This window comes from Vipera berus (assembly GCF_964194415.1).
Source record: "Vipera berus genome assembly, chromosome: 2".
Taxonomy (NCBI): Eukaryota; Metazoa; Chordata; class Lepidosauria; order Squamata; family Viperidae; genus Vipera; species Vipera berus.
This window is the reverse complement of record NC_138203.1, coordinates 146511743-146525072: the sequence shown is the minus strand read 5'-3', so window position 1 is coordinate 146525072 and position 13330 is coordinate 146511743. Positions and strand designations below refer to the sequence as shown.

Sequence of the window (13330 nt, the reverse complement as noted above, 5' to 3'; positions counted from 1 at the left end):
CTTGCAGTCCAAGGGACTCGCAGGAGTCTTCTCCAGCACCATAGTTCAAAGGCCTCAATTCTTTGGCGCTCAGCCTTTCTTATGGTCCAACTTTCACTGCCATACATTGCAACTGGGAAGACCATAGCCTTGACTATACGCACTTTTGTTGACAGGGTGATGTCTCTGCTTTTTAGTGTGCTGTCTAGATTTGTCATGGCTTTCCTCCCCAGGAGCAAGCGTCTTTTAATTTCTTGGCTACAGTCCCCATCTGCAGTGATCTTGGAGCCCAGGAAAATAAAATCTGTCACTACCTCCATTTCTTCCCCATCTATTTGCCAGGAATTGAGAGGGCCAGATGCCATGATCTTGGTTTTTTTAATGTTAAGTTTCAACCCAAGTTTTGCACTCTCCTTCTTCACCCGCAACAAGAGGCTCTTTAGTTCTTCTTCACTTTCTGCCATTAGAGTGGTATCATCTGCGTATCTTAGGTTGTTGATATTTCTTCCGGCAATCTTAATTCCAACTTTTGATTCATCTAGCCCTGCCTTTCTCATGATGTGCTCTGCATATAAGTTAAATAGGCAGGGCGACAGTATACAGCCTTGCCGGACTCCTTTCCCAATTTTGAACCAATCAGTGGTTCCGTGTCCAGTTCTCACTGTTGCTTCTTGACCCGCATATAGGTTTCTCAAGAGACAAATAAGATGGTCTGGTACTCCCATCTCTTTAAGAACTTGCCACAGTTTGTTATGATCCACACAATCAAAGGCTTTAGCATAGTCAATGAAGCAGAAGTAGATGTTTTTCTGGAACTCCCTAGCTTTCTCCATGATCCAGCGTATGTTGGCAATTTGATCTCTAGTTCCTCTGCCTCTTCGAAATCCTGCCTGTACTTCTGGTAGTTCTCGATCCACATACTGCTGAAGTCTAGCTTGTAGGATTTTAAGCATAACTTTACTAGCATGAGAAATGAGTGCAATGGTGCGATAGTTTGAACATTCTTTGGCACTGCCTTTCTTTGGAATTGGAATGTAAACTGATCTTTTCCAATCCTGTGGCCACTGTTGAGTTTTCCAAATTTGCTGGCAAATTGAGTGTAGCACTTTTACTGCATTGTCTTTTAAGATTTTGAATAGCTCAGCTGGAATACTGTCACCTCCACTAGCTTTGTTGTTGCTCAGCTTTTCTAAGGCCCACTTCACTTCACATTCTAGGATGTCTGGCTCGAGGTCAGTGACCACCTCATTGTGATTATCAGGGACATTAAGCTCATTCTTGTATAGTTCTTCTGTGTAATTTTGCCACCTCTTCTTAATCTCTTCTGCCTCTGTTAGGTCCCTGCCATTTTGGTCCTTTATCATGCCCATTTTTGCATTAAACGTTCCCTTCATCTCTCCAATTTTCTTGAAAAGATCTCTGGTCCTCCCTATTCTATTGTTTTCTTCTATTTCTTTGCACTGTTCATTTAAGAAGGCATTCTTATCTCTTCTAGCTATTCTCTGGAATTCTGCATTCAATTGGGCATATCTATGTTTTTCTCCCTTGCCTTTCGCTTCCCTCCTTTCCTTAGCTATTTGCAAAGCTTCCTCAGACAGCCATTTTGCTTTCTTGCATTTCTTTTTCTTTGGGATGGTTTTGGTTGCTACCTGTTGTACAATGTCGCGAACCTCTGTCCATAGTTCTTCAGGCACTCTGTCTATCAGATCTAATTCCTTAAATCTATTTGTCACCTCTACTGTATATTCAACAGGGATATGATTTAATTCATACCTGAGTGGCCTAGTGCTTTTCCCTACTTTCTTCAGTTTAAGCCTAAACTTTGCAACGAGAAGCTCATGGTCTGAGCCACAGTCAGCTCCTGGTCTTGTTTTTACTGACTGTATAGAGCTTCTCCATCTTTGGCTGCAGAGCATATAGTCAATTTGATTTCTGTGTTGACCGTCTGGTGATGTCCATGTGTAGAGCCGTCTCTTGGGTTGTTGGAAAAGAGTGTTTGCTATGACCATCGTATTCTCTTGACAAAATTCTATCAGCCTGTGCCCTGCTTCATTTTGTACTCCAAGGCCAAACTTGCCTGTTATTCCAGTTATCTTTTGGCTTCCTACTTTAGCATTCCAATCCCCCATGATGATAAGGACATCATTTTTTGGTGTTAGTTCTATAAGGTGCTGTAGGGCTTCATAGAACCGGTCAATTTCATCTTCTTCAGCACTGGTGGTTGGGGCATAGACTTGGACTACTGTGATATTGAATGGTTTGCCTTGGATTCGAACTGAGATCATTCTGTCATTTTGAGGATTGTATCCCAGTATTGCTTTTCCTACTCTTTTATTGACTATGAAGGCTACTCCATTTCTTCTGAGGGATTCTTGCCCGCAGTAGTATACCTGATGGTCATCTGAATTAAATTCACCCATTCCTGTCCATTTTAGTTCACTGATACCTAAGATGTCGATGTTCAGTCTTGTCATCTCTTGTTTGACCACGTCCAGCTTTCCTTGATTCATGGATCTTACATTCCAGGTTCCTATGGAGAAAAAATCTTTACAGCATCGGACTTTCCTTTCACCACCAGACACATCCACAGCTGAGCGTCCTTTCGGCTTTGGCCCAGTCGCTTCATTCTTTCTGGCGCTACTAGTACTAGCCCTCTGCTCTTCCCCAGTAGCATATTGGACGCCTTCCGACCTGAGGGGCTCATCTTCCAGCGTCATATCGTTTTGCCTTTTGGTACTGTCCATAGGGTTTTCATGGCAAAGATACTGGAGTGGGTTGCCATTTCCTTCTCCAGTGGATCACGTTTTGTCAGAACTCTCGGCTATGACCTGTCCGTCTTGGGTGGCCCTGCACGGCATAGCTCATAGCTTCATTGAATTACGCAAGCCCCTTCGCCACGACAAGGCAGTAATCCATGAAGGGGAAGATTTTAAAGTGGAGGCCATTGCTTAATGAAAGCCACAAGGCGTTATTATGGGGAAAAGCAGGAGGAGGCATTGCTATCTATACATTGCTCTGAATTCCTGTATGAAAGGCAGGAGATCAAATTAATAAATAAGAGCAGGAATATTTCTTTCAGTAGTAACCAGGGCTTTTTTTGTCATAGAACGCTCAGAACGGAGTTCCGGCACCTTTTTTGGATGGAACCTTGTAGGGTAGGCAAGGCAGGTTGTATGACATGTGTGAGTTCCGGCACCTTTTTCTTTTACAGAAAAAGCACTGGTAGTAACCAGGGATTTACCACAAAGAGCCACCTAGTTACTTGTCTGCTACTTCCTGGTGGTGTTTGGGATTACCATCCCATTTCACCGAAATCTAGATTTCTCAGTTTCTAGAGCCATATACAGTTATAACCACAAGAGAGCTCTGGCCTAAAAGTGGAGTTTATTACATTGTCCAAACTAACTTCCCCCAATGTAGTGCCTTTTCAATGTGTTGGATGGCTCACCTCTTATTATCTCTCAGTTTCTATTGGCCATAGTGACAGAGAACTATGGAATCTGAAATCGCTCTGTGCAGTATTTGAGGCACTAGCTTGGATGTAGCTGTCACAGTTCTTTCTCAACCTGTTATTTTATTTATGCTTTCTTGCTCAAGCTTAGGACTAAACTATACCCATATTTACAGCAAGGGTATAGATTGCAAACCTCTCTTTCCTTGGAAAGACATGCTCAGGAAATAATCCGACTTGGGGTGGGGGGGGGAATCCATCTCTCAACTGCTGCTTTCCGTAGGAATTTTTCTTACAGAAAACTAGTAGACCTTGAAGTAATCCAACCTCAGAATGGCTCTTTGAAGTGTTCTAAGCCTGAAACAAAATATATACACTCCAAGGTCTTTGTTTTGAGGTCAGACCAAAATAAGCTATTTTGCTTCAAGCTTGGGATAAAATTTAGCTGCTTCGACTCTTCTGATTATTCCCAAGGTCTGCATGCGGCTGAGCTGCTATTTTAGGGGTTGTGATTGGGATGCTTGATTTATGAATTTTCATCAGCAGCAAGGGCTAATCAAATCCCTGGTGCTGCTGGTTTAAGTTGGATGGGGTAATACAGGAGTGAAATCTGGAGAGGAAGGCGATAGCAAAGTTGATGGTGAAGCAGAAAGAGAAGGCTGCATCCAACAGCAAGACACGGCTGCTGTCTTTTTAAGAAGAGCAACTTAGGGTTCACCTGGGAAACACTACCTGGAATGTAGGTAGTGAAAAGGATACAGGTGTCTATGGAAACATCTGTGTTTCATAGTCTTGGTAATGCTACTGAGACTGCAAAACGCAAAGACTACAAATGTAGGGTTGGTTTGGTTGGCACTGGTGTGCATATGCGTGCACATGCCGTGTATACTCTTTGTGAACTATTGATGTTGAGCTTCCAGATGCATTTAACAATCCAAAGGAGCTGCATTGTTCAAGGACGGCACGTTGCCCTGCGTGCATGCTTTTGGGTCTTGTAGCATCAATATTAATGTCATTCATGCAATTCAGAAGCTCCCTAGCCATCAGTTGATTTTTCTGAGGCTGTGCCTGGCAGATGGATTGCAAAAAGGGAGCATGCTAAACGGTAGCTTAATCTTGCTAAATAGGCTAGGGTGGCAGTGCCTGCAGAAGAATTGGCTAAGAGGATTTCAAAAAGAAAACATTAAGAAAATTTCATTGGAAAAGTGTGATGTACAATGTCTGCCTTTCTGGCTGGATTTGTTTATCTTCAGGCAGCAATGGTATCACTAGATTGGAAAGTTAAAACAATTATCTATTTTATCTTGTCAGAGTGTTGGCTCAGAGTCCCAGGATCTGAGGAGGAAAAAGAGAGAAGTATCTGATAACAGATTTTAAATTAAACTCAGGGATTTTCTAGGGGTGAAAGCAGAGTCGTGCCTGTGAGGATTTGTTTTCATTTTTGAAAATGTTCTTTTGCCTGTTTGCTACATTCTGTAAATTGACTGGCTGGCTGGCTGGTAGTGTATATCATAGAACTTAGAATCATAGCACTGGAAGGGACCTCAGAGGTCTTCCAGTCCAACCTCCTGCTCAAGGCAGGAGACCTTATCAAGTGGTTGTCTTGTCTATTCCTGAAAACCTCCAGGGATGGAGCACTCACAACTCTGGGAGGCAAACTGTGCCATTGATTAATTGCCCTCACAGTCAGGAAATTTCTCCTTAATTTTAGGTTGTGTTCTCTAGTTAGCAAGCTTCCACCCATTACTTCTTTGTCCTGCCTCCTGGTGCTTGGAAGAATAAGTCAATCCTCTCTTCTGTGACAGCCCCTCAAGTACGGGAAGACAGCTGTCCCTAATCTTTCTTTTTTGATAGGCTAGACACACCTAGCTCCATTAACCTTTCATCATATAATTTAGCCTCTGGGCTCCTTATCATCTTTCTCACTCTTCTCTGCAGAGGTTCTAGGGTCTCGACATCTTTTTTGTATCGTGGTGATACAAACTGGATTCAGTATCCCAAGTGTGGCCTCACTAGTGAAGTATAAATTGGTACTATCACTTCTCGTGATCTTGATGCAGCTGGCTTTTTTTTTGCAGCTGCAACACACTGCTGTCTCATAATTTAGTGGTCATCCATTAGGACACTTAGCTCTCTCCCAGGGTTATTACTGTTGAGCCAGGTTCTGCCTGCTCTAAACCTATGCGTTTGGTTCTCCTGCCTAAGTGAGGACCTTTCTTTTTCTCACCACTGAACTGCATCTTGTTGGATAGGGCCCAGTGCTCAAGTCTGTCAACATCCTTCTGAATCATGAATCTATTTTCTACAGTGTTAGCTATTCCCCCTAGCTTGGTGTTGTCTGCAACTTTGATGAGTTCCCTTCTGTCCCCTCATTTAGATCATGTATGAAGATTTTTTTTATTTATTTTTATTTTTATTACATTTATATCCCGCCCTTCTCCGAAGACTCAGGGCGGCTTACAAGCTTAGCAGTAGCCTTCATTCTATGTATATGCCTGCTTGTTAGGGCTTTCACACACACCCCAAGCGGCATTATTACAAAGTCAGCTTATTGCCCCCAACAATCTAGGTCCTCATTTTACCTACCTCGGGAGGATGGAAGGCTGAGTCAACCTTGAGCTTGGTGGGATGCGAACCTGCACTAATTGCAGGCAGCTGGTGTTGAAGAGTACTGGGCCCAAGACAGAATCCTGAGATGCCCCAATCACTTATAGTTTGTCAGTCAACTGTGAATCTCTCTGGTGGTGGTGGTGGTGGTGCAGTCTATTCTATATTGTTCTATTTTATCAAGACATAGACTGTGGTCTACTTGATCAAATGCCTTATTGAAGTCCAAGTAGAATCTAGAACAGAATAGAGCTGGAAGAAACCTTGGAGGTTTTCTAGTCCAGCCCCCTGCTCAAGCAGGAGAACCTATACCATCTCAGACAAGTGACCGTCTAGTCCAAGGGTGTCAAACTGCCGGCCCGCGGGCCAGAAGCGTCATTGGGAAACCACGCCCACCCCATTGCCAGCAATGGTGAAAAAGCTCCAATACGTTGTGCGACATCACGTGACGTCGTGAGTTTGACATGTCTGGTCTAGTCTCTCCTTAAAAACCTCCAGTGATGGAGCATCCACAATTTCTAGAGGCAAGCTGTTCCACTGGTTAATTGTCCTCACTATTAGGAAGTTTCTAAGTATATTATGTCCACAATATTTCCCTGATTAATTTGTTAATTTGTCTGGCATTAACTGTTTTTAACAAACCTATTCTGAAAAACCTTGTTCATTTCAAAGTGCTCACAAATCCACTGTTTGATTAGCTTTTCCTGGATTTTCTCAGGGATTGATGTCAAGCTCACTGACCAATAATTTCTTAGATCCATTTCCCCCCTTTTTCTAGACTGCTCCCCTGTGCTACAGGAACTTTGAAAGATTACATTCAGTGGCTCCAAATTACTTCCTCCAGCTTCTCTAGAACCCTGGGATGTAAATTATCTGGTCCAAGTGATTTGTACTCATCCAGAGTGGATAGGTAATCTCTATCCACCTATCTCTTCCTTCAGATGAGAAGAGATGGAGAAATTGCCAAGAGTCACACAATTGAATGGATATCATCACCATCATCACTAATTCTTTGCTATTTTGACATGTAACCCTATTCTATCTCCCTTCGTGCTGCTTTTGGTAGGTTGAGTTATATCTTCCTTTTGTGTCAAAACAGATGCAAAGAAAGAATTAAGCAATTATGCTTTCTCCCTGCCGCCTGTCACCTTCCTGCCAACTATTCCCATTAGTGGATCTATCATTTTCTTGATTTCTTGTTCCTTACATGTTGAAAAAAATAATTTTTTAGAGTTATTTTTTGCATGAGTTGTCAGACTTAGTTCATTCTGGGCCTTAGCTTTCCTGACTCCCTCCTTGCAGATTTAGGCTACTTGCTGGTATTCAGTTTAGTTATATATTCCTATTTCCATTTTTTTTTGTATTAGACCTTTTTGTCTCTCAGTTTATCAGAGAGCTCTGACTGCAACCATACCAGTCAGATCGGGTGTCCTTTTGTGTGTGTGTGTGATATTGTTTTTGCTTAGCCTTCACTATCTCATTTTTCAGGGTTTTCCAAACAGGAATCCTTCCTAATGTCTCTCTTAGTTTGTTGAAGTCAGCTCTCTTAAAGCCTAAATTATTAGTATGACTTGGTTCATTTACCTGTGGTTGCATTATGGTGAATTGAAGTATGACATGGCCGATCTCTGCCAAAGTTCCCATAAATTCTACTCCCTTAACCATTTCATCCCTATTAGAAAGAATTAACTCCAGTATAGGTGTTCCTCTAGTTTCCTCCTCTACCTTTTATATGACAAAATTGTCAGCTACGCACATGAAGAAACTGTTTGATCCCCCACTCAGTGCACAGTTTTCTTCATTCCATCTATTCACCTAGCCATGGAGTGAAAGGAAATTTAGCAAGATGTTTGTTTTGAGGTCCAGTGTTCCCTATGGCCATCAAATGAATTCATGTTTTGTTCGATCAGACTATAGTTAACTCAAAAACATTTCCCTAGGAACTCAAAACAAAACATCATTTTCTATTTGGAAATTTTGGTGCACAGCCTTGATTTCCTTTCTCAGCTGATTTTACACAAGCCAATGTTGAGAACATGAATTTTCTTTACAAATCTGAGTCAAGAAAATTTAAGGGCTTATAATAGCATGTGGGAAATTGAGACAAATTGACTTTTGGAACATTTATTTTTATTTTATTTTTTACAGTTTTATCTGTTTTGTTCACAGTATTAAATATATACAGTAGATGTGATGTGACTTAAATAAGTACATAAATGGTCTAATAGGAGAAAAGTTTTGAAATTCTCCTCTATTCATCTGCTTCAAAGCAAACTATGGTTACTATACTTAGCAATGGGGAACAACCATCAGGGCTTTCTTATAATGTTTTACAAGGGAATGTGACATTTAAGGCTAAAACAATGCAATTATATTGATGCATCCTAGTTCAAAGTATTTAAAAACCACATGTAATTACTACTACACTTCAATTTCAAAAGCAGTTTCTCTGGAATGTCCCTGTCTTATTACCAGGTATGAAAGCGATTTTCTGAAATTTTAGGAGACTCGGCTTTGCAAACATAAATAGGATGACTCCTTTCAGTCATTTGTGTATATTTAGAAAATAGAATAATAATGTTTTGGTCATTCTCTAAACCAATGGTTCTCAACCTTTTTGAATCCATTGCACAATATTGAATACAACATTGCTTTGTGGCACACCAGAAAATTATTGATCATATGTAAGTATTTTTAAACATATATTGCATGGTTCAGGGAAAACTTACACATTTTTTTAAAAAAAAATACAAACATTACTGAATATACAGATTGTATACAATTAACATAAACAGGAGGCATGGTGGTGCAGTGGTTAAAATGCAGTATTGCAGGCTAATTCTGCCAACTGCCAGGAGTTCAATCCTGACTGGCTCAAGGTTGACTCAGCCTTCCATCCTTCCAAGGTCGGTAAAATGAGGACCCAGATTGTTGAGGGCAACAGGCTAACTCTGTAAACCACTTAGTCAGGGCTGTAAAGCACAGTGAAGTGGTGTATATACTGCAAGTCTAAGTGCTATTGCTATAATGCAAAAAATGAAAAATAAAATAGCATGCACAGAAAATCTTTTGCCACATTAGTAATAAGCCAAGTCATGGCTATGTGTCATGGCACACCAGTTGAGAACTAATACTCTAAGGCAGAGGTCCTCAATATTTTGGGCACCAGGGACCAGTTGCGTAGAGAGAGGGTTTTTTTCGCGGACCGGAGGGGGTGTGGTTTTGTGTGCTGCCTGCATCCTGTGGATGAGACTTCACTTGTTTGCACGGCCCAGTTTCTGGCACGCTGCAGACCGGTGCCGGTCCATGGACCTGCTCTAAGGCATGTTTGTGTTTGCACAATGTAATTTAAAACCTACATTAAATAAAACCATGCATCTTAAATTCACTGAGAATGGTATTATCTATTTTTTTCCCAAGTCTAGCCTCCAGGCCATGCTGATTAAGGAATTCTGAGAGTTAACTCATTCAGAGGGTGGCAGGTTAAGGAAGGCCCAAAAGAAAGACAGGCAAAGGTTACAATTTAGGGTGCCTAGTTGCCACCCTTAAAGCCAAAACAAACTGATTGTGACTTTTCTTCATCTCCTCCTATGCATTGAATCCAGCTGACTGACATGATTCTGCTGATTTTGTAGGCTGGAGATGAACTGCTAGAGAAGAGCTGCTATAAGGGTTGGACCGCAGAATTAGTCTGTCAGGCATCTGTTTTCAGATGACACCCTCTGATCCACCAATGCAGAAGCTTTCACCACATGAATGACTATGCAACTTATGAAATCTGCTAGTAATGACCTTGAAATAATGTTTAGTTCAAAAGTGGTGTACAGGTAGTCCTTGACCTACAACCATTCGTTTAGTGATCATTCAAAGTTACAACCAGTGCAACTGCTCATAGCAGGAGGCCATGTGGCTCATCGCACTGATCGCAATCACACTGGTGCCGCTGCTTGCAACAAGAGGCCACGTGGTGCATTGCAGCAATTGTGCCAGTGCAACCACTTACGGCAGGAGGCCACAAGGCTTGTTGCACTGATGATGATTGGCGGCAGCACCGCAATTGGCACAGCAAGCCTCATGCTGCGATCAGTGGCTCTGGTGTGATTGGCGCGATGCGCACAGGGCCTCCTGCTTTGAGCGGCGGCACCAGCACGATCGCTGCAATGAGCCATGTGGCCTCCTGCTGCAATCGGCGGCACCAGCGCATCGGTGCCATGAGCCATGCGACCTTTTGCCAAGAGCATTGGCACTGGTGCAATCGGTGCAATGAACCATGCAGCCTCTTGTTGAGAGTGGTGGCAGCAGCATGATGCACCACGTGGCATGAGGCCTCAAGGGGCTGCAGAACTCAGACAGCAGTGTGACAGGTGTCAGGGTGTGGGAGACCTGGCTACAGCGGTCCTAAGGTAAGTGGGTGTGGGGTGCATGGGGCAGCTCCAGTCCCCCCACCCCAGCTTGATTTTTATGCATGTGCCTTGCTGCAAACTAGGCCTTATTTTAGGAGTAGGGCTTATATTAGGCGCATGCATGAAAAATCAAGGTAGGAGTTATTTTTAGGATAGGTTTTATTTTCAGGGAAACACAATATTTATAATGGTTGCAGTGTCTCACAGTCATGTGATTACCTTTTGCAAGTTTCTGACAAGCAAAGTCAATGGGGAAGCTAGATTCACGTAATAACAGTGTTATTAATGTAACACCTTCAGTGATTCACACAACTGTGGCAAGAAGGGTTGCAAAATGGGGCCAAACTCACTTAACAACTGTCTTGCTTAGCAGTGGAAATTTTGACCTCAATTGGGGTTATAGGTCAAGGACTGCTTGAACTGTATATTCATTTATAAAAGATTGTTCATTGTGATTTACAGATCCCCACAAGTCTCACTATATGTATATGTATACATATTTGGGATAAATGAAAATAAAAGATGCTTCTATGAAGGAATCATAAATGCAAGCCAGAGTGTAATAGACAAATATTCACATAAAATATATACATTATAAATAATAACTACTGAGATTTTTTTTAACCAATGTACTGAGCTTTTGATAGAATATAGTATCCTAATACTGAATTGATTTAGACTGGTCTGCATATTCCTTGTCTTATTCTATGTATTCAGATAGATAATGCCATAAAAGAGTGGTCTGATTCTGGGTAATTGCTCCCTTGTCCATTAATCAATAGTAATTGATATTAAAAGGCTTATATTGAGGTTTATGCTTGCCTTTGCCACCCTGATCTTCTTCTCCAGGTTTGGAGGCTTCTGATTTTCATTCTTCACCTCAAAGTCAGTGAAACTTTGTCAGGGAAAGTAAGATTTCACAGCTTAAAAGGCCCCATGCTGAGGAGAGAATTTCTTTGATCCCAAAGCACCATCTTCAGTAGCTATGTTTTAACAAGAATATAAGGATTTGGTTAGGCAGAAAAAAATAGCAGAAATACTCAGTGTGTTCCTGTCAAGAAAGCCCTCCATTTTGGAGTACGTCACTTGAAGTACCTCTGAAAAAGATTAAAAAATGTTTCATTGCATGGGAAGTTTATACCTGAGCTGTAATTTGTCAGAGAACGGGATTTGGAAAAGAAAATATTCTCACTTTGCAGAGGAGGATAGACAGAAGAGATTTAGGTGTAAACGTGCAGACAGTTTTCTAAATCCTGTGAACAAGGAAATCTTAGGCAAAATAGTGTAGTTGCTAAGGGCTCATCTAGCTACTCTGTGTGTGAACTGACACTAGCATTAGCAGTAAGTTATAAGGTGTTTCTTAGCACAGCTACTCTTACCAACAATCCCTTCTGCTAGTCTCAGAAGTTATTTTATTGACTTTACATTTCAAGTGGCCACCAATACATGGGAAGAACACCTCAGCTGCTCATCATGTTTACGTCTGTGAATCTGTCTGGACCACATGTGCTCCAGAAACATTTGGAAGAAGTGGAGCTAACCCTGCCATGCCAGTACATTGCTTGGAAGCTTCTCTGGAGATGGTAAAGGTCTCCTAGTAAACCAAAGAAAACGAGATGGCAAAGACAGAGTTGATGCCTTCCAGGCAGATTGAATTGTAACACCCAGAAGATTTGTCTAGAAATTAGTTCTAACATTGACATGAGTCTCCTGTTTTTTGAGCCCCTCATATGAATAAAAGGTGAACATTCAAACTAAGGAGAAGAATATTTATTTGCTAGATTTGTAATAATATGCAATATGTGTGGATAAATACATGGTAGGTTACTAAATTTATATATTTCTGGAGTTTATAAAAGGTTTCAGGTACATTGTCAGTTTAATATATGTTTCCTTGATCTTGAAATGGAGAAAGATGATGAATTTCTGAGAAGAAATAGGCCCATTTATCCGGAAAATAAGTAGGTCTCTCAGAAGAGGTAAAAGACTAAATGTAAGAGAGAGATGGGTGGTGGTGGAATAGTACTGGATGAGTATGTATGTTGCAGTTGGGAAATGGAAGTGAAACATACAATTTTGGCATACATTCTGGGAGACCAACAGAGTTCTTTCACTAAAAGAGCTCTTATTCAAAAATTTTCTTTAGATGGTCCAGTTTTTCTTGCCAAACTAATTCTTAAAATTAGATTTGAAGCCTGGAGACGTTATAAATTTATGAGTGGTTTTTTTTTTCCCCCCTCAATTGTGACGGTGGTTGAAATAGTACAGAAGTATTTGACTTAACCTATTAAATCTCACTGGTTGCATCACTAGGGCTGTATCTTTTTAAAATTCAACCTGTTTCTTGCCCTGTGACATAGTGAGGTAATAAGTTAAGCCAATACCACACTTGGTACTTATTTTCTGTTGGCAAATAAGCTACAGTTAGCTAAGAGAATGGAATTCCTCCACAACGTTTCTCCAGAAAATTTTCAATGAGTTGGCAAAGGATAGTATTTTCAGGCTGCTAAGAAGATTCATACTGCATAAATAAACATGGCAGAACCTGTTTGCTTCTTCATGGTCCATCCATTGAGTGTGCCAGAAAGGTATATTTTATCAGGAGCGCTGATGGAAAAACCTATATATTAAGGCATATATATATGCCTTAATATATAGGTTTTTCCATCAGCGCTCCTGACAAAATATATATCAAGGGACGCGGTGGCTCAGTGGGTTAGGACACTGAGCTTGTCGGTCAGATGGTCAGCAGTTTGGCGGGTCGAATCCTGAGTGCCGCGTAACAGACTGAGCGCCTGTTACTCATCCCAGCTTCTGCCAACCTAGCAGTTTGAAAGCACGTAAAAATGCAAGTAGAAAAATAGGGACCACTACGGTGGGAAGGTAACAG

At 41.4% G+C, this 13330-nt stretch overlaps 1 protein-coding gene across 1 annotated transcript in view; it reads left to right on the top strand.

Annotated features, from left to right (window-relative positions):
• The window catches only part of ANKFN1 (ankyrin repeat and fibronectin type III domain containing 1), a gene marked incomplete at its 3' end in the record, with an annotated part of 145426 nt that overhangs the window by 21194 nt on the left and 110902 nt on the right, over positions 1-13330 (top strand). The gene's annotated exons all lie outside the window — the stretch shown is intronic.